The 24,240-nt window shown below is 43.3% G+C and overlaps 1 long non-coding RNA gene across 1 annotated transcript; it reads left to right on the top strand.

The window, feature by feature from the left end:
• The first annotated feature begins 5,392 nt into the window (after positions 1–5,392).
• On the top strand, positions 5,393–15,421 carry LOC124286071. Its single transcript, XR_006900945.1, has 3 exons — positions 5,393–5,403; positions 5,445–5,449; positions 15,338–15,421. It is a non-coding gene; the product is annotated as an uncharacterized LOC124286071 (long non-coding RNA).
• The last annotated feature ends 8,819 nt before the right edge of the window (positions 15,422–24,240 follow it).

The raw sequence follows: 24,240 nt of genomic DNA, 5'->3' as shown, positions 1-24,240 counted from the left end.
TTTGTCCACATGACCAAAGAGGTTAACCCCGTCAGCAAGCTGACAAGGTAAGGATGTCATCGGTGGGATGACTCCACGCCCTGCTACATACATGATACCTCATCTGCCTGTACAACCTTTGCCACCTTGTAATATGTTATGCCTGACATTGAGCCTGCTGAGTGTTGATAACGATTTGACGAACGACACGAATTGATGTATGAGGAGGCCCAGTGGTAAGGTCCTGACTCATTACTGTGTTCGACCCTTGTACTAGAACACATGTAAACCCGCACTTTTTGACCACCAACCATCATATCGTAATGTTATAACACAACATAACCTAACACAAGGGAAGAAGCTTACGTAATCTGCAGGGAACAATTAACTAAAAATCCATTGAAATACACAATGCCATTTAGTGATCAAATGTAACGTATGTCATATTTGGCATTACACTTTCTTAGTAAAGTACAGATTCTAGTACTTTTGTTGGGTTGAGTCCCATCCATCTGAGGGTGTGGGTTCGAATCCCGGATGGGAATCAACCCAACAAAAGTTCTAGAATCTGTACTTTACTAAGAAAGTGTAATCCCAAATATGACATATGTTAAAAATCCACTTCGTGGAGGTTACGGAAAGGGGCGAGTTGTGGCGAATGGTTTGAACAGCATCTTGTTTGATGTTTTTGTCGTTTAGAGTTAAAATTCCACATGGCAAATAGTTCCATGACAATGTTTTTTCCAGGTAAAATAATTAATCTCCTCTGCAACAACTCACCTCAATGGCCCCGGGTAGTATTTTCATGAGCAGTGTAAATTCCTGTCGTAAATTAAACGGGAACGTGGGCAGTTTGTATCTGTAAGTCTCCCTACTGCTCTCCTGGACCTGTATAGTGGCTTCTCTGTACCCAAGCGCTGTGAACGATGCCTCCAGTTTGATGACCAATGTCTGGCCAATGCGTAATGACACCGTGAATCTGATAAAACACGATAACCGTTGGGTAGTAATTTTAGACAGTCCCCTATACAATCACACATAAAATTAATATACTATCGATTTCTCTTCTTTCAGAACGACAACTAAATGTCACAACCGGCAAATTCGCTATTACTACAACTAAACGAAGATCAATCCCATGTATATTTTAAAAATAATAAAATAGGCATTTATTCCAGCCAAAGACAATTCAGATAAACGGTGAATATCCGGGTTTAACGACGGAACGGATTCCATTTGGCGTTAAGGAAAACTAGCAGTGAAAATGATACTGAAATCAGTAATGACACCTGGTGTTCGAGGAAAGGTAAGACGTGTGAACAGTGAAACGCTAAATCCACCCGTTGATGTTGAGGTAAACGGCCATATGAACTGGTCAGGGGCATTTGTGAACGCTTGTGAACATGTACCACAATCACTATTCACTAAGAAACAGGGAGGTGTCTTAATCTGATACCGAAAAACGAACTGTCCTTTCAATTCTTCCCTGGTACTAAGTACAACGGCCTAATGAAAGACATATCGTTATTTATGTATACTAAAATAAAATGTTTATAAATATTGAAAAACCCAAAGCACACTAAACATTTATAATTTACGTTTAAATAGATCTTGTTTGGAACAGAAACACCACCTCAGACCTCACAGTGTTAATCCAAACGTAGTGAAAAGTCATAGTGATATTTACATTCAGATTCCAAGTGACCCGTGAAGATGCAGGTTAGAATTGGTCTTCAGCAACCCATGCTTGTCGTAAGAAGCGACTAACGGGATCGGGTGGTCAGGCTCGCCGATTTGGTTGACACATGTCATCGTATCCCAGTTGTGTAGATTGATGCTTATGCTGTTGATCACTGGATTGTCTGGTTCAGACTCGATTATTTACAGACCGCCGCCATATAGCTTGAATATTGCTTAGTGCGGCGTAAAACTACACTCACTCAAAGCTACACAAAGTCCTATTCATTTTGCAACGGCGTCCGTGACGTAATCCGACTCATGGCCAGACTTATACTCACACAGTGTTCATGACAGGCGTTGCGATCAGCGTGACTTCCGAGTTGAAGTTGAAGGGGCATGTCAGTGGGTGGTCTTTAAGGGTGTGGGGAGTCTGAAAAAGTATAAACGTTGCATTAATTCATTCGAACTTTTTTATTTAATATTTTAATCTAAATACGTAATTTTTTAAAAATAATTTGTATGATAGCTTCCACGAGGAGCGATATTTAGCATTACTGAGAAAAATGCATTTATTTATTTTTATGGAAGTGTGATGTAGTACCTTTAAGCATTGGCCACAAGGTGCGTATAAATGGGGGCAATTCTTACCGAGTAGTGCCACACATTCTGGAAGCAGTGGCCATTGAACTCCCCCCAGATGCCACTGACACAGGTGCTGGGCTGCCTCACCCCGCACAGAGCATAGCCCGTCTCACAGCTGTAGTGTGCAGTCATCCCCTTGTCGGACCTCACCACGTTGACAACGGCGTGAGGACGAAGGGGAGGTTCCTTACAGTCGAATGAACTTGATTCTGTAAAATGTGGATGTACATATTAGTGTTCGGAATTGGTTGAAATCTCACAATTGATGATTGCTTCATTACCAACGAACAATCATCGAAAAAAATGATGAAGACTATTTATATGATGATATATGACCATAAACTTCCTGGAGTCTTCAAAAATAACTTCTTTATTCTGTACAGGCGGCGTTTCGATATAGATTCTAATGTCGTTGTCAAGCAAAGTGATACATGAGAAGTAATTTTTCTGTTATATATATACATGAGATGTTCGGACAATATCCTTCATCTATTGCCAAAACATCTCATGTATATATATCACCCAAACATACTTCTCATGTATCACTTGCTTGACAACGACATTAGAATCTATGTCGAAATGTCGCCTATACAGAATAAAGAAGTTGTATATCCATAAAAATAGTCCTCATCCTGTACTCTTGCGGTAAACAAAACCCGTGCCCCGGTACCGTGCGAACGCTAAAGCCACAGTACTACCCCACCGCCCAGCATTTCCTTTCATCATTAGACCATGCACTACGTCCGTGATTTAATATGAGTTACGGATTTATATAATCATGCACAAGTATATTCCGCACAGACTTTTGGACCTCAGCAGTAAACTGGTCTGTCTTCAGAAGTGGAGGCTGGACAAGTCGTCATCATTGGTCAGACACGATTGGTCATTGGCCATTTCTTGCAGTATTCATTCAATGGTGAGATAAGGCGAAAACTGGTTATCTTATCGCATGGATGCTTATCATAGGCGGATCCAGATCCTTTTGTCCTGAAAGTTTATTAAATGACCATTGAAACTCTCGTGAAACGAAGTTTGCACTCCACCTTTCTCAATAGTGGGGAACACCCCTCCCCATCTTCTCAAAAAGCTGTATCCCATCTGAAAGATGCTGCCGATTGACAACGACCTACTGCCGTTCATACCCGACCTCTCCGACACATTTCGATACCTAGCGACTAATTTCAGACCAAACGACGTTAGAAACCAATTTTGGATCAGGACTCAATTTTGGATCAGGACTCAATTTTTTATCAGGATTAAATGGCAGTATTACAAACGTCATGATTGGCCATTTCAGTTTTGATACGAGTCGATACGTTCTGGTACGTGCCGGTACGCTCCAATACGTCCATCACGAACCGATGCGCTCTGGATACGATTATGGTCGCGATTTCTTTAACGATGACGATCGATGGTGATCATGATTTGAGCTACGATTGGACCCCGACTGACCATGGACTTCATTGTTTCTTTAACTTCTTCAGAGTGAACACTACAACCCACAACCATTGATGATGGCAGGAGTTGAGGATGATGACAACGTGACATTTGCAGTATTACTGTATGCTTATTTTATCGCAAGAGAGGAAGGAGACGAGCAGCAGTCAGAAGTGTGCCAGGCAATTGTGCAAGGGTACAATGATGAGGTGTTTAGTCTACCTGTGATCACCGAAGCCTGGACAGCAGTAGCTAACCAGTTTGAGCAGAGATGGAATATCCCCCACGACATTGTGGCCCTGGGTGGCAAACACATTGCTATCATGTAGCCACCCCAAACTGGCAGCCTGTACTTCAATTACTTCTTTTCGATACCACTCCTAACTCTGGCGGATGCAGATTACAAGTTTGTGTAGATCGAGCTTGGTGGAAATGGACACATTTCAGATGCTCAGATATTTGGCGACTCGGAGCTGTTCAACGGCCTGGAAGAGGAAGCCCTATGACTCACTCCACCCTGCCCTCTGACTGCAAGCCCTGATGACCAGCAACACAAGCCCTTCTTCATCCTTCATCCACCTCACGAAGCCATACAACAGAATAAGGATGTCCAGGAAGGAGGGAATTTCCAACTACAGATTCTCAAGGGGGAGGAGAGTAGTGGAAATGCCTTTGGGCTCCTGGCCAGTAGAATCAGGTGTCTTCTCAGGACTCCAGAGCAGAAGCCCAACACTGTGAAGGGGATATAGTGGAGGCGGCACTCTTTCTTCACAACCTACTGAGGCTGAGGCATCCAGGCACTGCAGCACAAGAGGCGGACCATGAGGATGAACACCACAATGCCATCCCAGGAGCATGGAGAGACCAAGTGGACTGGCTAGATGTGGATCAATCTCCTGCAACTCACCACTCAGCTAGAGCAAATGCGAAGGATCAGAGGAAACTCCTGAAGGCCTTCTTTAACTCACCACAAGGCCCAGTTGCATGGCAGGAAAGGATGGCGGGGCTATAGGACGAGGAACGTGAGGATGGAGAGGAGAGGATGATATTTGATATTTTGAATTTGCAGAAACTGAGGAAATAAATATTGAGTGTTGCACATCTCGTTACGAGCAAATTCTCCTTTTGTCACAATGTTTTCAATTGTCTTTTTGTGTTGATGTGTTGAAATGAGTATCTATGAAATAAAGGTCAAATCTTGTGATTTCAAGAACTAGTAATGGTGAAACCCATGAAGCATATGAATAAGAGAACTTCGCTGCGATATAACTGAAATAATTTTGAAAACGATGTACAAACCCATTCAATCAGTCATTTCCAAGAAATCCGATCAACATTCAATATATTTTATTTGGCCTAAATAGAGACACCACATGTTGTTGCTTTGCTGAATTTCTCTTGGTTAACTGTCTGTAACAACCTTTAATAGTCAGTTACATTTCATTTCAATTACATATACCATTGAGTGTAACATCAATTAAAGATCATGAAGTCAACTAAATCAATAACTTCCGGTTTTATTTTATTATCTATTTTTCATTTCTTTTATTTTTTGTAATCATTACATATTGTTCTCTTGAGAGTAAGTTCTTGGAATAAAAGGCTGTTAAGGAGTCTCTGTGTCTGGAGGAATGCCACAAGGAATCTCTACTGCTAGTCCAGAGGGTCTCTCTGTGACTGGTACAAGTCCGTGTCATCATCCTCAGCAAATGTGGGCTCATATGGAGAAAACGTGGTGGCCCTTGCCCCTAAGGATCCTGGCTGAGGCTGATTAGTTGGTGGTAATGGGCTGGTCATCATGAACTGTGGCTGGACGTAGCTGCTGTCCTGAGGCCCCACAGGGCGAGGCGGCCACTGGGAGGATTGAGGCTGCAGCAGGGCCTGCTGGGAGGGGGTCTGCTGGAAGGGGGTCTGCTGGTCCTGCCTTGGTGGTGGCTGCGTCTGGCTGTGCTCAGCTGCCCGCTGGGCCCTGTGCAGCTCCTGCATAATGTTCGCCTCAGCATCTCTCCTGATCTCACCAGGCAGCTTGGACAGGGTTTCCTCCACATACCTTACAAAGTTGGATCTGTCACACGAAGCAATACTTCTGGACATGAATTCCACCAGCAGTTCTTCTGAAAGAGAGAAAGTGAGGGATATGGTGTACCGGGAGGGTCAAAAAGAGTATTTTTAGTGGTGCAAGAAGACTTGAATAGCTTAGCTCTGTGGGAGATCGATTGGCAGATGAAATCTAATGTTGCTAGAGGGGGAGGGGGAGGGAATGTGTGTGTGTGGGTGGGGTGTGGATGGGTCTAACAATAATTTAAATACATCTTTTCGACCCTCCCGGTACACGATCGAGGGTGCCTCTTCTTAGAAATATTACTATTTCTAGTAAGTATATCTCCAAGTATATCTTAATGCGGTCTTAAATGAAATCGCACTTGTTATTAGGGAGGGCAATGTTTACTCAGTTTTCCATAGGTCACCCTATCCTCACTGCCCCGTCTGGAGCCGACCGACCCTGGCTCAGAGGCTGTGTGGAAGGCTGGTGGTGAGGCTGTTGAGAGTGATGGTGTTGGAACCCTGCTGGTGGTAGAGGCAGCTACTGAGTTTTGGTTGGTGGAGGGTGTGTGTTCAGTGCCACTGGCACTTGATGCTGCTGCTGCTGCAAAGGAGGCTACGTTTCAGGCATCCACAATCTCAATGTGGGGATAAAAAAATAGAACATATCCCACACCCACTTCTCTGTGCTGTTCATGTCAGTAATGACATCTGCACCTGACCCACTCTTCTTGGCGCGTTTCGTCAGCCGGCCAATCATGCTACTCATGCTTGTGTACCATATTTTAAGTTGCTCCACGGTAGTATTCATCTTGGCAGCCTGTGCAGCCCAGATATCCTCCTTTTGGGTGATATCCTTGAACCCCGCAATGATTTCCTCCTTTTGCTGTTCAGTAAAGGCAGTAACTGTTATCTTCTCTTGGCTTTCCTGGGTGGGATGATCTCATCTTCCTCCTCGGATGTAGGCTCTGGCTGGGCTAGTTCAGGTTCAGGAGGTGGGGCAGCTGTGACCATTCCCTTCTTGCCTCTGGTACCCTTGGGTGGCAAAGGCGTCAAAAATTACTAACAAAAGCAGGGTGACCTTTGTGCTCTCTTCCAGTGTAGATCGATAAATGAGGCATTTTAATTCTTATTTCCGGTACATATATGGGTGCAAGAACCCATAAAAGATCGTGAGCGTCCGTGAAAAAGCGTCATTATTCGTATCTACTCGCATTTACTCGTATCAACTACTCGTGGTCATTCATGTCAGGCTGTGAGCAATGGAACCCGACAGAGCGTCACAGATCACGGGGGATCGTAGCACATCTCAACAGAGCATGGTGTTTGACTTGTCCATAACTGATTCCGATCACCACGATTTGGAAGCACGATTAGATGCAATATGTTGCTCTTTGTTACGATGCAATATGATCTGATGTGATCATCATGATTGATAATTTATCGTGTTGATCGTACAACATTTTTGAACCGTCCAAAATAGTTCTACAATCAACATGATTGCAACGACTGACCTCAAGATCTGATAAGATCACCATGATTAGTCCACGATTAATGCCACCTTGACACTTGTACAAAGTTTGCCTCTGCACTGTCACGTATTTTGTCGTGGCAATGAGTGTAATTTAGATGGTATGCATGAACTTGAAGGCCTAGTTTGCGTACTGTTCGCGTCCTGTTAATGCATAAGCTACGTAGGTGGCACGCAATGTGTGACCGAAGGTGGTGCGCATTGGCATGCAATGGGACGACTTATTTACGTCTAGGTCAAGTATTGTTGGCGGACTGTTTACATCTAGTGTACGGTATGGTACGCATGACGTGCATTTTCCAGCATGGGTATGCATTGCCACAATAAATTGGCGCATGCGTGAAGCAGTAGTGGTATTATTTGGTCCTGCTTAGTCCCGCTTGACGCCATGCTATATATAGCAGGCATCACCCCTAGGTTCTTGCATTCCTCGACTTGCTGTGGACCTATAAGATGTTGAACACCAGAGACCAAGCTCTTATTGCAGAAAAGAACAGTTGTCTATATCTCGCAAGTGCAGCACTATTACTTCTTGAAAACCAGGAGAAAATACAGCAAGAGCAGGCCAAAGAAAAAGACGTGACTCCACCTGGAAAACGGAAAGCAAGGACAGTGTGGGTGAGGGAATGGTTGACTTGAAGATATCACTACGGACATTATGATCAGTTATTGACAGAACTCCACAAGGAAGATCCAAGAGGCTACATACACTACCTGCGAATTTCCCCCGACTTGTTCCAAGAGATGGCGGAGAAGTTAACCCCTCATCTTGAGAAGAAGACCACATTCATGAGAGAATCGCTTGAGTTGGGACACAAGCTGGTAATTCCTATGCAAGTCTACAGTACAGCTCAGAGTTGTACAATCGGAAGTTAGTACAATCTGCAAGTTCTTACCAGAGGTCTGCAAAGCCACCATTGAAGTCTACAAGGACGAAGTACTGATGTGCCCCCAAACTAAAGAGGAGTGGAAGGAGGTTGCTGAAGGTTTTAGTTCCATATGGGGGCAAGGACGATGATATGAAGAAGCCACCCAACGCTGGATTATTCTACTATAATTAGGGTTCCACAGCATTGTACTCATGGCCAATGTAGATGCTGGATACAAGTTCTTGTATGTTGATGTTGGGGCAGAGGGTGGTGCTTCAGATGGAGGGACATGGAAGAACTGTACTTTGCATGAAGCTGTCGAGGACAACCGAGCCGAACTGCCTGGACCAGCACCACTCCCTTTTGATGATGACAAGCCTTTGCCAAATCATTTCGTAGCCGATGACACATTTGCACTCAGAACTTGGCTGATGAAACCCTTCTCTCATCGCTCCCATATTCACTGAGAAATTATCTACAGTTACAGGTTGTCTCATGCTCGTCGTGTGGTGGACAATGCATTTCGAATCTTGTCTTAAAGGCAATTTATGGATTGGTAAAACATTTGTATTTACATTCCTTCTTATGAACTTGATAATGTATCTGTAAACTTATGTTATTACAAATGTAACATCTCTCCATAATCCAATTTCAGGTTCCTGATGTTGCTCTACTACGATGCAACAGCACCCAGAGACCTGATAACTATGTGACCCTGATATGTGCGCCGACAGATGTGGACCGTGAACATTTCGCAACACATGATCTGATCTTGCTAACTCTTGTCCTCTTTGTCTGATGTGTTTGGGGCTCTTCTTGATGCTCTACTTGGGGCTCTCTGTGAGGTGCAGAAACATCAGCACTTGAAGAGTGGGAGGGGGAGAAATATCCCTCTCCCTCTCTGCGACCTCTGTCTCTATCCCTCTCTCTGTCTCTGTTGCTTGTCCGGTCTCTCCTTCAAGTCCTATATCCACTGCTGGTCCTGCTCGTCCTCTGGGTGTCTTCTTCTTCTTGGCAGGCATCTTGTAGATTGTTCACTGTCGATTTTTATATACGCACTGCCGAGTGCGCGTTCATCGCTGATTCGTGCATCAACAATACGTGAAGTAGGTGTGCCCAATGCGTATCGATTTCGTGACAAGCGCAAAGTATTCATGTCGTGCGCAAACTAAGCGGTAACTCCTCTTGCCATCACCACGTGAACAAGTCGTGACAATACACAAGTCCCGCCCGCTTCACGACAAGGTAGAAGTCGCGAATCAAATTTCGTGATCAAAGCTGGCCAATGCGAGACACTGTGTGTCAATGCACGCAGGCCTGAAATTGACGCGCCTTGACCCCCCCACCCCTTACCCTTACAACTATTGCGATAGCGATAGTCTATTGCAACACAATACTGCGATAGGTTTGTCTCTTTGAATTGTCTCATTTGAAGTCATTTCCCAAATGAACGTAAAGTTTATATGAAAAAAATAAAACAAGTTTCAGTGTCGTTTAATAACTGACAAGAAACTTGAAACCCAGATCAAGTAAACAGTTAAAACATAAACTTATTGTTTACTCAAACTCCGAGTCGCATGCCGTCTTTGCCGCCATGTTTGGTGCCATGTTTGGTTAAGAAGTAACAAGAGCAGATAACTCTAAATCAAAGTAAACGAATCTGGTACTTCCTGTTTTTTGCGCTGCGCATTTATCAACAGAAGTCAATTACTAAACTATCGATAGTCAGACATACTATCGATGCATCGATAGTCTTTCGTTTCTTCCATCGATTAATTGTAATAGGAGATTTAACAATTGCAACCCATCGATAGTTCGATGCATCGATACAGCACTTCTAACCATTCTCAACGTTACCAATCCAAACCCGTCCGCTGCCTCATCCGACTAGCTCGTCCCAACCATCACGACCCAACAAGACCTAATCCAAGCAATACAATACCAACCGAACAAGCCTTTCTGTGAGAGCAGAGTATGGAGAATGCATTTGCATCCTTCACCTACCTTCCTAGTGAACTCTTCTCCGAACACCTGGACTTCACACAGAGTGAAGAGGTCCCCAGGGTTGGACCGCCCAGGTGAACTGATCCGGAGGTACCTTCCTACAGCCTTCGTCGTGCACGCCAGGGTCTTCGTCGTCCCAGGAAGGAACACGAGGTCATGTTGCAGACACAATTCACCCTTGTCACTTGCTAGCGGTTGTTTGTTGAATAATTCCACCTTAAAGTCGTGCAGTCTTTTGTCTGTAAACAAATAGTCAGTAATGGATGACATCAAGGATTCATGATGGCGCCGATGACCAGCCGTCTGTGGAGCAGCATTTAGTTGTACAGAGTTGCGTCCCCTTGACACAGCAGAACCCCTTGATAGTCGGTTCACATCCCGTTACGAGGTTTGTCAGAACCGTACCTTTGCTGGTGCGTTACGGACCCGTTAAGATCCGGGGTAGGATTGATCTTCAGTAACCCATGCCTGTCGTAAAAGGCGACTAACGGAATCGGGTGATCAGGCTCGCTGACTTGATTGACACATGTCATCGGTTCCCAATTACGCAAATCGATGCACACGCTGTTGATCACTGGATTGACTGGTCCAGACTCGATTATTTACAGACCGAGGCCATATAGCTGGAATATTGCTGGGTGCGGCGTGAAATTAAACTCACTCACTCACACATTTACGGACATGCTATGATTTAACCGGAGAACGCTACGTTTAACCCACTGACCGATGAATTTTATCATGTTGAAGCTATCGCCATTCTTGGTTCAAACTAACCTTGATTACCTGTTTTCAGTTGTAAACGTTTATGTGAGAAAAATAGCACACTGAATATTCCACATTATATTAACTATATTGGCTGCCATGAACATTTAAAATTATTTGTTTTCGCTATCATAAAGCTCTTATATCATAGTCTACCAGTATTAATAGATACTTACCACAAATACTCCCGCATCCACCAGTGCTGGTTATTTCAACTTGTGTCACTTTGTAGAAGCTGCCAAGGTCAACTGTCCACCAAGGGTCAAGGTCACCATTGTTTGCAGACCAGCACGATTTCGAATCCCAGTCCATTGCTTTGTTGCCATCAACTACGTTAGCTGGGGTGGAATCAGCATAGCTCGTGCTACCCATTGCAGGCTTGTTTAATGAAAGACTCGTCGACAACGGCCCTGAAAAAAGCACGAAAACGTCGCCATGGTAACATCGAAAATTGTAAACTGGTCCAATGATGCAACTCTTCGTTATGCAAGGATTCCACATTATCTTGATTTGTAATTTTTGTTTTGTGTTCAGTTCAATCTCCAACCATGTTATGTCATCAGTATACTCTGGGCTGTCTAACTGGGAGCGTGGCATGCCTGAAGATGGCAGTTAATGTTCCCCTGTCTGGCATTAGGGGAGATAATCAAGGACAGTCCGCTCGGAGTAAGTGGACTATGAGTTAGTGTTGGGAATTGGTTGAAATCTCACAATTGATGATTGCTTCATTACCAACGAGAAATCATCGAAAGAAATTGGTTATCGTCATTTCTCAGATTTTTCTATTCAGGTTGTTATTGCAGATATGTATAACATGATGCAGTTTGCTACTTTAAAGTGATGACTAATGTATCATGAACAAAAACTACTCAGAGTCTTCAACTATTATTAAGTCATGACATTTCAGTTATTGAAGTGAGTTTTCTAAGAATTAAACACATTTTCAGGCCCTGACAACTTCGAATATATATGTTCCATCGACAAGAGTTTCAAAGACTAAAAAACAGTAGTTCCAAAATCGTTTGTGTTCGATTCTGAGAAAATGTGATAGATTGCTTGGTCGTTTCAATTTCAATTAATCGGAACACCACTACTATGAGTGCGACATCCGGGTTACACTGTGTCATGGCAATCAATGGGGTAGCGCTATGAAGAACGAACATCAGACCATATGCACATACGCTTGCGGACATGGATGTGCTATGGTGAGTAAGTATAGTTTTACGCTGCTTTTTGCTATATTGTAGCAATATAACGGCGGGTGACACCAGATATTGGCTTCACAAATTTTATCCATGTCGGAAATCCAGGTAAGAATTGATCTTCAGTGAGGTGAGGTGAAATTTGGTTTTACGTCGTGCTTGAGAATATTTCGCTCATATGACGACGTGCATGCTTGTGCATGTGTATGTGCGGCTGCTTGTACTAGCCCAGACTAATGCTGGTGTTATAGTGCTAGCCCACTGAGATACCATGCCGCAGTGAAGCATGAATACCCAACTCAGACACATTATACTGACTCCGAGCCGACCAGTCCTTGTTTTACCCATTAATGCCGAGCACCAGGCAGGGACCAACAAGTACCATATTTTAACGTCTTTTTGTATGACGCGGTCGGGAATGATCTTCAGTAACCCACGTTTGTCGTAAGAGGCGACAGACGGGATCGGGTGGTCAGGCTCGCTGACTTGGTTGACACATGTCATCGTATCCCAATTACTTACGTGACTTTAATTCCCATTTGAAATCACATATTCTATCATAACCGAAATACAGCCCAGAGAGACATTTAAACTAAACTCACTTGTTTGATTGTTTGGTTGTTTGTTTTACGCCGCACTCAGCAATATCCCAGCTATATGGCGGTGGTCTGTTAATAACCGAGTCTGGACCAGACAATCCAGTGATTGACATTATGAGCATCGATCTACAAAGTCGAGATACGACATGTGTCAACCAAGTCATCGACCTTGACCACCAGATCCCGTTAGTAGCCTCTTACGACAAGCATGGGTTGCTGAAGATTAATCACAAGCCCGATCCACACTGGTTAAACAGACTTGGTCAGACTTGATTGTGTACTTACGCCAGGTTGTTCCCATGCTGCTGGATGGCAGGACGGACACACGGGTGGCACCGGTGCTGAATACAGTGTCTATCACGTCGACAGGGAACAGGAAGGGATAGGCGTACACTGAACGACCATCCACAGAAATCTGGAACCGACAAACAAGTGGTTGACAGAATGAGCACCGAAATACACCATCGTGGTAGGCTAACACGCAAACAGTCAGGACAACGAGCATGACCATTCAATATAGTTATAGTTGCCTGGTACATATTTTTGGTTATAGCATTTGCTGATTGAATTTGTTTATTTGTTGTTTAAAGCTACGATAAAAGATGGTACTTGTTGTTACCCTGCCTGGGGCTCAGCTGGAGGTGGAGGTGAGGTGAGGTGAGGTGAGGTGAATTTGGGTTTTAACGTCGTGCTTGAGAATATTTCGCTCATATGACGACGTGCATGTATGTGTATGTGTATGTGCGGCTGCTTGTACTAGCCCAGACTGAAGCTGGTTTTATAGTGCTAGCCCACTGAGATACCATGCCGCAGTGAAGCATGAATACCCCACTCAGACACATTATACTGACTCCGAGCCGACCAGTCCTTGTTTTACCCATTAATGCCGAGCGCCAGGCAGGGACCAACAAGTACCATATTTTAACGTCTTTTGGTATGACGCGGTCGGGGATCGAACCCGCGACCTTCCGCTCTCCGGGCGGACGTTCTAACCACTACACCACGGAGGCGGTCCGCTCAGCTGGAAGGGTAATAAGCAATAACTCCTGGGTTCGCAGGCAGTATACTGTGTCTGAGTGTGGTATGTGCAAGCTTCCAAACACACACACGCAAGCACACACAAACTAACAAAAACTAACACACACACCCTTGCACACATGTCGCTAAATACGTTATCTTGAACACGACGGTAAACCCTAAACTCAACCCCATGTTTAGCATTATCATTATTATCTTCAGCATAAGTCGATACCACGGTTGCAGGGATGGAAATAACCCATTGCCCGACGTCCGAGTCAAGTGTTTTTTTCTGTCGGGCAAGCAAATTTGTATATCACACTGTACGGGTGTCCAGTTGACTTTCCAATGGTAATTTTCGAATCCCCACATGGGTACAATGTGTGAAGCCCATTTCTGGTGTCCCCCGCCGTGATGTTGCTGGAATATTGCTAAAAGCGGCGTAAAACCAAACTCACTCAGTCAGTCAGTCCAATGGTAATTATGTTGTTTATTTAAAAAATCAGCAAGAAAACGGTCGGTATAGTGGAAAAATTATCAGGGCAAGTGACTTTACATGTGCCACTGTACCGGAGTACACTATCAATTTTAAAGTTATTTCCACCCCTGGGTTGGGACACACCAGAAATGTCCAATAACCAATGGTCTCTACCCACGTGGGAATCAAACCCGAGACAGTTCTACCCCACCGCCCGGCCCACATATATGACACCTACATCTATATACTCCGAGTAGAACGTGTAGAGCACTTTAGCTCCTCTTCCGTCTTGGAAAGGAAAACCAGGGACATCCGCATCTTCCGAGGTTCCTCCACTGAAGAGCATGACGCGGTCTTCGGTGAACTTTATTACCATAGCAACAACGTCCTGTTCTAAGGAACTGGCACTCAGCGACAGGCGGGACCTGTAAGGGGGACAGTAATGTCTGAGGGTCATCGTTCTAACCATACCATGATTAGACATTATTTAGGGACTTGGCATTTAATGTAGGAAAAGGTGTGCATGAAGAATTCTACCATGACGTCAGTAAATACTGGTCCTGATTGGTTAAGTAAAGTCAGTCAGCGGTATGCAATCACCTTAAATACCTCTGATTTTCCAACACAGTATCGTTATTGAAAACTCTTAATAACAGTAGAATGGAGATTAACACAGTGTTGGAAAATCAGAGGTATATAAACGAAATCATAATAGCTCTAAATGTTGCATGTTTTGTTTATTTGAAGTTTAACGCCGCCATCAGCAATATTCCAGCAATATTGCGGCGGTCTGTAAATAATCGATCCTGGAAGAAACAATCCAGTACTCAAAAGGATGAGCATCGATTAGGGTTGGGTATTGCCACAATTTTCGTATTGCGATATTTTGTGATATGTGTTGGCGTATTGCAATATGTATTGCAATATATTGTGAAAGTGTAACACATGGGTTAAGGTAATGAAATTACTGTTTCCTTTCTTTTGAAACAATGCCACTGGCCAATGTCAGGACTCAGATGTGATTGTACAAGAGATCAATTGAAAATGTTACCAAATTGAAAACTTTGCTTCAAAGTTTGGGACTCGAGAAAAAGCGTCTGCAGCGGCGTCCGCCATTTTGGTTTACTTATCCTTACGAGTGCTGGTACCAATCTATTTTTATATATATATATATGGTTTAAAAGTCACGCAAATGCAATTATATGACCAATAAACATTCTCAAAACTATTAATGTATAATAAATATAAAGGTTGTACAATTTATATACTCAACCAATGAACTCACCATGGTTTCCGGGGTGTAAACACAACTTCTACAGCTTCACCTATCTTCGGGGGAGACTTTAACATGACCTGCCGGAGCTGGAACAACGACGACGTCTTCATTACACACACGCCTACATCAACACGCCATCATCACACACGCCTACATCAACACGCCATCATCACATACGTCTACATCCACACATCATCGAGTATCGATTTACCGATGTATCGATGCATCAAATTTCTGATTTACTGAAATTAAGCATATGCAAGGAAGATATATCGACTATACTATCAACGTTTAGCAAATGCCATGCTTCGCTCCAGCTACTATCTATTAAGGTAATCATATGAAATTAAACACTAATAATAATCATGATAGATACATATTATTTGATCAATCATATTTTGAAATATAAACTTTATGTTCAGGGACATGAAGACGTGAATCTAAATATGACATGCAATAGGGGAAGGTAATACGCTTCAGTACATCAATAACCTAAGACAAAAACAGCCACACCAACTCTCGCTCACTTCCTTCCACCACCCGTGATAAATAATAAACGATCTTGTAAAATATTCTCCAATATTTTCAATTGTGTAATAGTATCGCAATAGTAAAATGCCCTGGATTTTGACCCCTATCTTAAAACGCTATAAATTGTAGTAGGAAGATGAACTCACTAGATCTGATCCTTTGGCAGTAAAGGTTGTCTGAAGGCAGGTCCCCACTTTCCCTTCCCACCCCTCCGAGCTGTCACACACCAGGGTGCGGGGCCCATTGTACAGAGACATCCCTTCAGGGCAGGAGTAGGTGGCCACACTTTCCTCGGTTGAGGAGGCCACGTTCACCCTGGCCACGCCCGCCATTGGTGCAGGGCCGCAGCCAAGGGGAGACCACTCTGGGGAGAATACATGATACATATTATTTGATGAATTGTCTCGACACCTTTTCATGCCTCATGTTTATTTTTTTTATCTTTGTCGGTTACTGTTGTCAAACTTTGTGTTTAATTAACATTATTTCTGTTCACGTCTTGTCATTAAGATGGATGGTATTGTGCTGGGCTCAAACACGCCTCTATCACTGCCTCTAATTATAGCACGTGGTAGGCCTACCTTTTCGGACCAGCGCATCTCCGTATATCTCAATCTCACATATAGACATCTGGACAGCGTGGTCAGCCTTGACCCTCACGTAACGCCCCCACACCCCGTCCCTGCACGTGAGCGTTATAGAGGAGTCTGACGGTACGTCCCCATTATACCGTGTGCACAGGGCGGCAACAGCATCCCTCGCCGTCTGCGGGTTCAGGGCGTACACGAACACGGAGAAGTCGCGGAGTGACGTTGCTGCAACACAGGAAGTACTGAGTGAGTGAGTTTATTTTTTTTAATCCGCAATATTTCATCACTATCACAGAGGGTACCACCAGAAATGGGTTTAACAAATTCTACCTATGTTGGGAATAGAACCCGGGTCTTCGGCGTGACGAGCGAATGCTTTACACACAAGGCTACCCCACTGCAGCCACAGGAGTGAGTGAGTGAGTTTAGTTTTACGCCACACTCAGCAATATTCCAGCTACATGGCGGCGGTCTGTAAATAATCGAGTCTGGGCCAGACAATCCAGTGATCAACAGCAAGAGCATCGATCTACGCAACTGAAAGGCGATGACATGTGTCAACCAAGTCAGCAAGCCTGACCACCCGATCCCGTTAGTCGCCTCTTTCGACAAGCATGGGTTACTGCAGATCAATTCTAACCAGGATCTTCACGGGTCGCAGCCACAGGAAGAAGTATAAGATACAGTGCCTTGGTTACAGTAAATTTTGTTTAACGGGATCGGGTGGTCAGGCTCGCTGACTTGGTTGACACATGCCATCGTATCCCAGTTGCGTAGCTGGATTCTCATGCTGTTGATTACTCTGATCAAGACTAGCCGCCATACAACTGGAATATTGCTGAGTTCGTCGTCAAACAACAAACAAACAAAAAACCTATTGGATGAATGAGGATGCACGGAATATCAGAATAAAAGTATAAGAACACCTACCGCATGTAACGCACTGGTTTGTAATGTTGATCTTAATGTCCCGGATGTAAACTTGTTTCTTCAGGTCGACCTGGTACCACTGATTATGATCCGTTATCTGACCTCGCCAGCACGAGTTGTTTTCGGTGTCGTTGATGGAGGTCATGATAGGATCACCGTCAACTCCGTAGGAAGTGGGGACGTTGTCGATGCTGCTGGCGGCCACATTTGCATTCAGCGCCATATTGCCTTGTATACTCTCTGTGGAAAGAATACCAACGGAAGTGTTCGAAAAGCCTTTTTATTCAAAACCAATTAAATCAGTCCAAACAAAACACCATTCCCTGTTACACACACCGTACCGACAATCCGGAGCACAATCCATATCAATCCAGAAACACATCCAGAAATATTATCGGAAATGATGTCATTCGACTTGACATTTTGAAACAGTGAAAGTACTAGAATCTGTACTATGATCAAAAGAGAAAGTAACATATGTTATATTTGGGATTACACTTTCTTTGTAAAGTAAAAATTCTAGTACTTTTGGGGTTGAGTCCCACCCGGGATTCGAACCCACAGCCTCAGAGTCAGGCACCTAATCGCCAGCACACAAAGTCATGGATGGGACCCAAAAAGTACTAGAATCTGTACTTTACAAAGAAAGTGTAATACCAAATATAACATGTGCTACATTTGACCACTTTCTAAATGGCATTGTGTATTCATAACTTTTCACCGTGGAAGCCGTGCCAATTTACACTTATCAGAAGGGCACACACACAAAAACAACAACTACCAATTGTCCCATTTCCCTTTTTGCGGAAGCTGCGTTGGCTGAGTGGGTTAGACGGCTGACTTTGTGTGCTGGCGATTAGTTGGCTGACTATGAGGGTGTGGGTTCGAATCCCGGATGGGACTCAACCCAACAAAGGTGCTAGAATCTGTACTTTGCTGAGAAATTGTAATCCCAAATATAAAGTGTTACATTTGACCACTTTCTAATTGGCATTGTGTATTGATTGAAACAAAGAGTTCAGTTTGACGCTGCTTTGAAAAGTATTCCAGTTATCTCACAGCATGTCTGCTTAATGTGGGACAAAACCCCGGAGTAATGCAGGTTTACCATTTTGTCGAAACCGACGACTGCGGTTTTTCACACCCACCTCTGTCCAGTTCCTTCCTTGTGGACAGCGAGAACGTGGCCTTCCTGATACTGAGACCCACTGTGGACGTGACCACATTTGCATGTTGAGAACTAAAATCCTCAACGGGGTAGTTGTAAAGTGTGTCTCCGTCAACTTCGATCTGTGGATAACAATGATAATAATAGTAATAATGATAGTTATGTTGTTGTTGGTGGCAGCCATGATGATGATGTTGATGACGATGATGATGATAATGTAGATATTTATGTTTCAAATCCATACCGTAAACATAACTGCTACTACCACTACTACTACTATTACTACTAGTGAATTATAATTCGTTAGAATGAACAAATAGCTTTGATTGTTAGTGTTTTACCTTCAAAAAGCATGAAATAGCATGAAATAATTGTCCCCCTCCGAGGGCACGAAGGTAACATGTCATTCAACGTATCTTTCTAATTTTCTGGCTAATTTTCTTTATAATCGCCAACACCTGAGAGATGATGTAATCCAGCTGGGGTCCATGCAGGTAGCAAATATACGCATGGGAGAGAGAAAGGTTAGTTTTACGCCGCTTTTAGCAATATTTCAGCAATATCACGGCGGGGGACGCCAGAAATGGGCTTCATACATTATACCTATGTGGGGAATCGAACCCTTGTATTCGGCGTGTTGAACGAACGCTCAGTACGCATGGTCCTTAGTAAGGTGACCTTCAGTTGTTGTGATCTTCAGACCGTATTTGTATTGTATTGTCGTAAATAGTCAGCTACTGAATTTGTGATAGGCAACTAACGGGATCGAGTGGTCAGACTCGCTGATTGGATGACACATGTCATCGTAACCCAGTTGCTTAGATCGATGCTCATGCTGTTGATCACTAGATTTTCTGGTCCAGGCTCGATTATTTACAGACCGTCGCCCTATTGCCGGAATAATGCTGAGTGTGGCGTTAAACAACATACAAACAAACAAATGCAAGACAGCTGAATTTATTCCGATGTGACTATAAATAAACTCACTCACTAACTCACTGCTTACTGGTAGTACATCGAGGCTTGTTAATAAATCATACACGGCCGTTAAACAATCTGTGATATATTTAACGTGACAACATACCAAGAGATAGTCAGTGAGGTGACTGACGACAACATGCGATTCCCTGTTCCTTGTAAAAGGGTTTGATGACGGGTACACTTGCGGGGATGACGTTCCTGATTCTCTGTAGTTGAAGCTGATGGGGGCAGTGGTGTTCTGTAGGGACAGAACGACGGACAGAGTTGCGCCGAACTCGCCTCGAAGGGTCACTGACCCCCTTGACAAACAGGGAAAGGTGAGATGATGTTTTGGAGGAAAAAGAGAATTGTGAGATCGGCGTCATCAGTTTATGTGCGTATATGTCATTTGATTAACAGGTATAATGAGTTTATTAGAACATGACAGTGACTTTGTGTAACTAGTATTCTCAATTAAAGGCCAAAAATACAATGCAATACACTGCCGCCTGAAAGAACCCGTGAAGGTCCGGGTTAGAATATTAATCTTCAGTAACCCATGCTTCTCGTAGGAGAAGACTAACGGGATCGGGTGGTCAGACTCGCTGACTTGGTTGACACATGTCATCGGTTCACAATTGCGCGGATCGATGTTCATGTTGTTGATCACTGGATTGTGTGGTCCAGACTCGATTATTTTTAACACCGCCGCCATATAACTGGAATATTGTTGAGTGTGGCGTAAAACTAAACTCACTCACTCACGATATATTGTGCTAATGGCTCTCAATTTACAAAATGCTACATTGACAGTAACCCGTTTCGAATATGAATTTGAGTAGTAATGTATTTCTAAAACACCGACATAACTTTATTCCTCTGCAATGATGTGATCCAAATGCACAAAACATCTAGACACAAACACACGCATCCACCCACCAACACCCACCCACGCTGACGCACTCACGCAGACAAACACGCACGCACGCACACCCACTTAAACGCTCGCACGCAATCCCACTACGCATATATTAGATGGAACCACGTGTCACATACTCATCTTCCAAGGGGGTGACCCACAGCTCCAGACTACCCCCAAGTGATAGCGGACAGATCGGGAAATCCTTCAGCTGGAATCATATAGAGGTCTCTTAAAGTATCAGAGAGTGACCAAATGAGAGCAAAATTAGCAGAACTGGGCTAAATTAAACATTGAATTGGACATTTGGCGTGTAGTTTGAATTCTGTCGAATTAACAGATGCTATATGTTTTACCATTAGTTTGATAAAATACTTCATATAAACTCTCAATAACAAAATAAAATATAATGAAAATTAAAAGAAACACACAAAAAACATCTAACTGTGAGTGTTGATAGTCTGGACATATAATAGGTATATTTACTCATTTCCATTTTGTTCTGGACAGTTGTTGTTTTCAAATGTCAGATTACGATAGTCCGTAGGAATAAATACTACTACCAATTCAGCTGTTTTTATAAAAAAAATAATCTTGAAGCGACATAAGCTCTAGTCAACCAGGGTTATCTATATTTTTTATCGACTATATTCGGAAAATGGGGAAATGACCTGCTAATATTTCAAATAACGTTATTAGTAGTCAGTGTGTGAAATAGCCACTGCCCCGCTAGCCCGTGGATAGTAAAAATCTAGTCGGGCCAGTAAATTTCCACAGTCATTGGCCCGAGTGGTTCGTGAATTTTAATTGGGTCATTTTTTAAATATATGACTCTTTCCGGCTTGTTAAGTTATCATACACTTTGACATCATGCAAGATTATGGTATTTTAGCTTTTTGTACATTTTTTTGCGTAATTTCTGAATTCAAATTTTGGGCTAGTGAATTATTTTGTGGGCTAGTCACTTTCAGGTATAGTCAGCCTAAATGGCAAGCAAAATTTGGAAACTATTTCGCACACTGAAATGAGAAGTTTTATTTAACAGGCTTTCCAGATATGACGGTATGAAGGACAAATGTAAAATGCCTGAACAATATGTAAACAAGCATGTCGAAATACGACAAACAAAGTTATGCATACACTTCCGGGTTTCCCTGCGTCAAGGGAAGTCTGTACGCAGCTTCCGGGTTCTCTGTCCCATCCTGCCTCACTAGAACAGTGTATGACGTCTTGTCCGGGACACATTACGGCGCCGTCACCACACGTGTATCTCGCCTCAGCTCTCGTCTTGGTGTAGGAGACTGACACCCCGGCACCCGTCACTAGATGGGGGTCGGGGCACTCGAACGGTGACCAGCCTGAAACGGTTGTACAAACAGTAGTAGAACACCTCATTAGAACACAATCTGTTCTATGATACACGGCTGGGTAAACGTTTGAAATGGACTGCTTTCGTATGACAAAAAATTGTGAACGTTACACTATATAATACATTTTAGGCGTAATGCTTGTGTCGGACAAAATGTTAGGCAAAGAAAGTGTATTTCCATCTTCGATGGTGGCTGAAATGAAACAAACATGAAACGGCAATTCGGTCATTGTTCCTTCATGAGATAGGTAACATACCTGATTTTTCGACCTCGGGTTTAAGTTTTGCTTGGCTGTTTTAACCCAGTAACGTTTTGATAGTGTATGAACGTTTTTGTTTCATTTCTTCGGCATTATGACATCGTGAGCCATGCTTTAACACATCTAATTCCAATGAAATGTAAATCAAAACCCCACAATATATCCATTTACGTGCCATACAAAATATATTCTCTGGCTGCAACTACCCGGGGGTAAAGACAAAGACGTTGAAAATAATTGTCGAATGCATGGGCATTGCATAGATGATGAATCATAGAACTGTGCACTGCAAGAATCCATCGCCTGATGGCAAAACATCGATTACAAGTTAAATCAGTCAAATGAATGTTTAAATGAAACAACGGGCAGATATTCATTGAACTTGTACAACAATATGCAATGTCCTTGGCCAAAAGAGAGACAAAACGTCCTTCTGAAGGTAGGTGCTATTGTATCAATAACAGTGTTTCGTCTATTGCGATCGACGTTTTCTTTTAGTCACAAAACCGATGCTTCTAATGGCAAGTCAAATTGTCCATGGCAGTGAGAGTAAGGTCCCCCTTTCCCAGACTCACCTGTTCGGGGGATACCGCCATACACCTCTGCCTCACATAATGTCAGAACATCGGAGTTGTCTGTCGGGTTGCGCCCTGATATCCTGACATATCTCCCATCAACGTCCTCGTCACACGGCACCTTCTCGATGGTGCCTTCCGGCACGGCACCAACGTACATGGTACATCTGACCCCTGTCGCCATTGCGTTGGCATGAGGATCTTCTTTAAACACTTCGATCTCGAAGTCGTGAAGGCGGTTAGCTGCAGATAAACATGAGTGAGTGTGGTTTTACGCCGCTTTCAGTAAATTCCAGCAACATCACGGCAGGGGATGGGCTTTACACATTTCACCATGTGGGAATCAAACCTGACTGTGACGAGCGAACGCTTTGACAGCTTGGCTATCCAACCGTCTCTGAAAGATGGCCCTTTGTATCTAACGGTAGCTAGACATATTTCACAATCTTCATCTGAGTCCAATGTTGATGTCCACAGTGCGGTGAAAGGCAAATCCTTTCTATATTTATCAGAAATAAAAGCGACAAAACACTTTCCAGTTTCTTATGAAATCTCATTTAAACGCAGACTCGACTGTACAAATCTAACTTCATCATGAACCAATGTTGATGAATCCCTAACGAAGAGTTATGATACTAGGTGTTCGAGAAAAGGTGCGCATAACACTATCCTGCCCCACCGGTGACAAACACATGCAAAGACAAGGAAAGTGTTCACCTGTAAACAATTGAAACGTGTTCATCATGGCAACATATGGTAAAAGTCCAAACAGGGAATTGCCCTGAAGTACAAAACATCATATGATCAAAAGAGAAAGTAACATATGTTATATTTGGGATTACACTTTCTTTGTAAAGTACATATTCTAGTACTTTTTGGGTTGAGTCCCATCCGGGATTCGAACCCGCACCCTCAGAGTCAGGCACCTAATCGCAAGCACACAAAGTCCCGGATGGGACTCAACCCAAAGAGTACTAGAATCTGTACTTTACAAAGAAAGTGTAATCCCAAATATAACATATGTTACATTCGGCTTTCTAAATGTTGGTATTTCGCGAGCGAGAGCGAAGGATATACCGATATTTAGGCACGAGTGTCGTAAACATAGTATGATATTGGCACGAATATAATATTCTGTTTATTACCGAAGTCGTCAAATTGAGGAAAATAATCCCAAATCTACTTTCAAACATAGGCTGGCTACCCGCCGTCGCCGCATGTAGAACGCAACGTCACAGAAGAAACGTGACGTCATAGTATTGTTCATGGCGTTACGTCACCATGACAAAGTGATATTTTGCCCCTGGGCATCGTATGAAAAATATGAACCCCGACATTTGGGCCCTCGTAGGTAATAATACTTGTCATCTTTTCCCAATCTAAGAGTTTGAAGTTTTCAGTCGGATGCGGGTACGAAGG

Source organism: Haliotis rubra, unplaced genomic scaffold, assembly GCF_003918875.1.
Source record: "Haliotis rubra isolate DU_JTF1 unplaced genomic scaffold, ASM391887v1 Scf374, whole genome shotgun sequence".
In the NCBI taxonomy this organism is placed as follows: Eukaryota; Metazoa; Mollusca; class Gastropoda; order Lepetellida; family Haliotidae; genus Haliotis; species Haliotis rubra.
The sequence above is the reverse complement of the archived record's forward strand: the minus strand, read 5'-3'. Positions and strand labels throughout refer to the sequence as shown.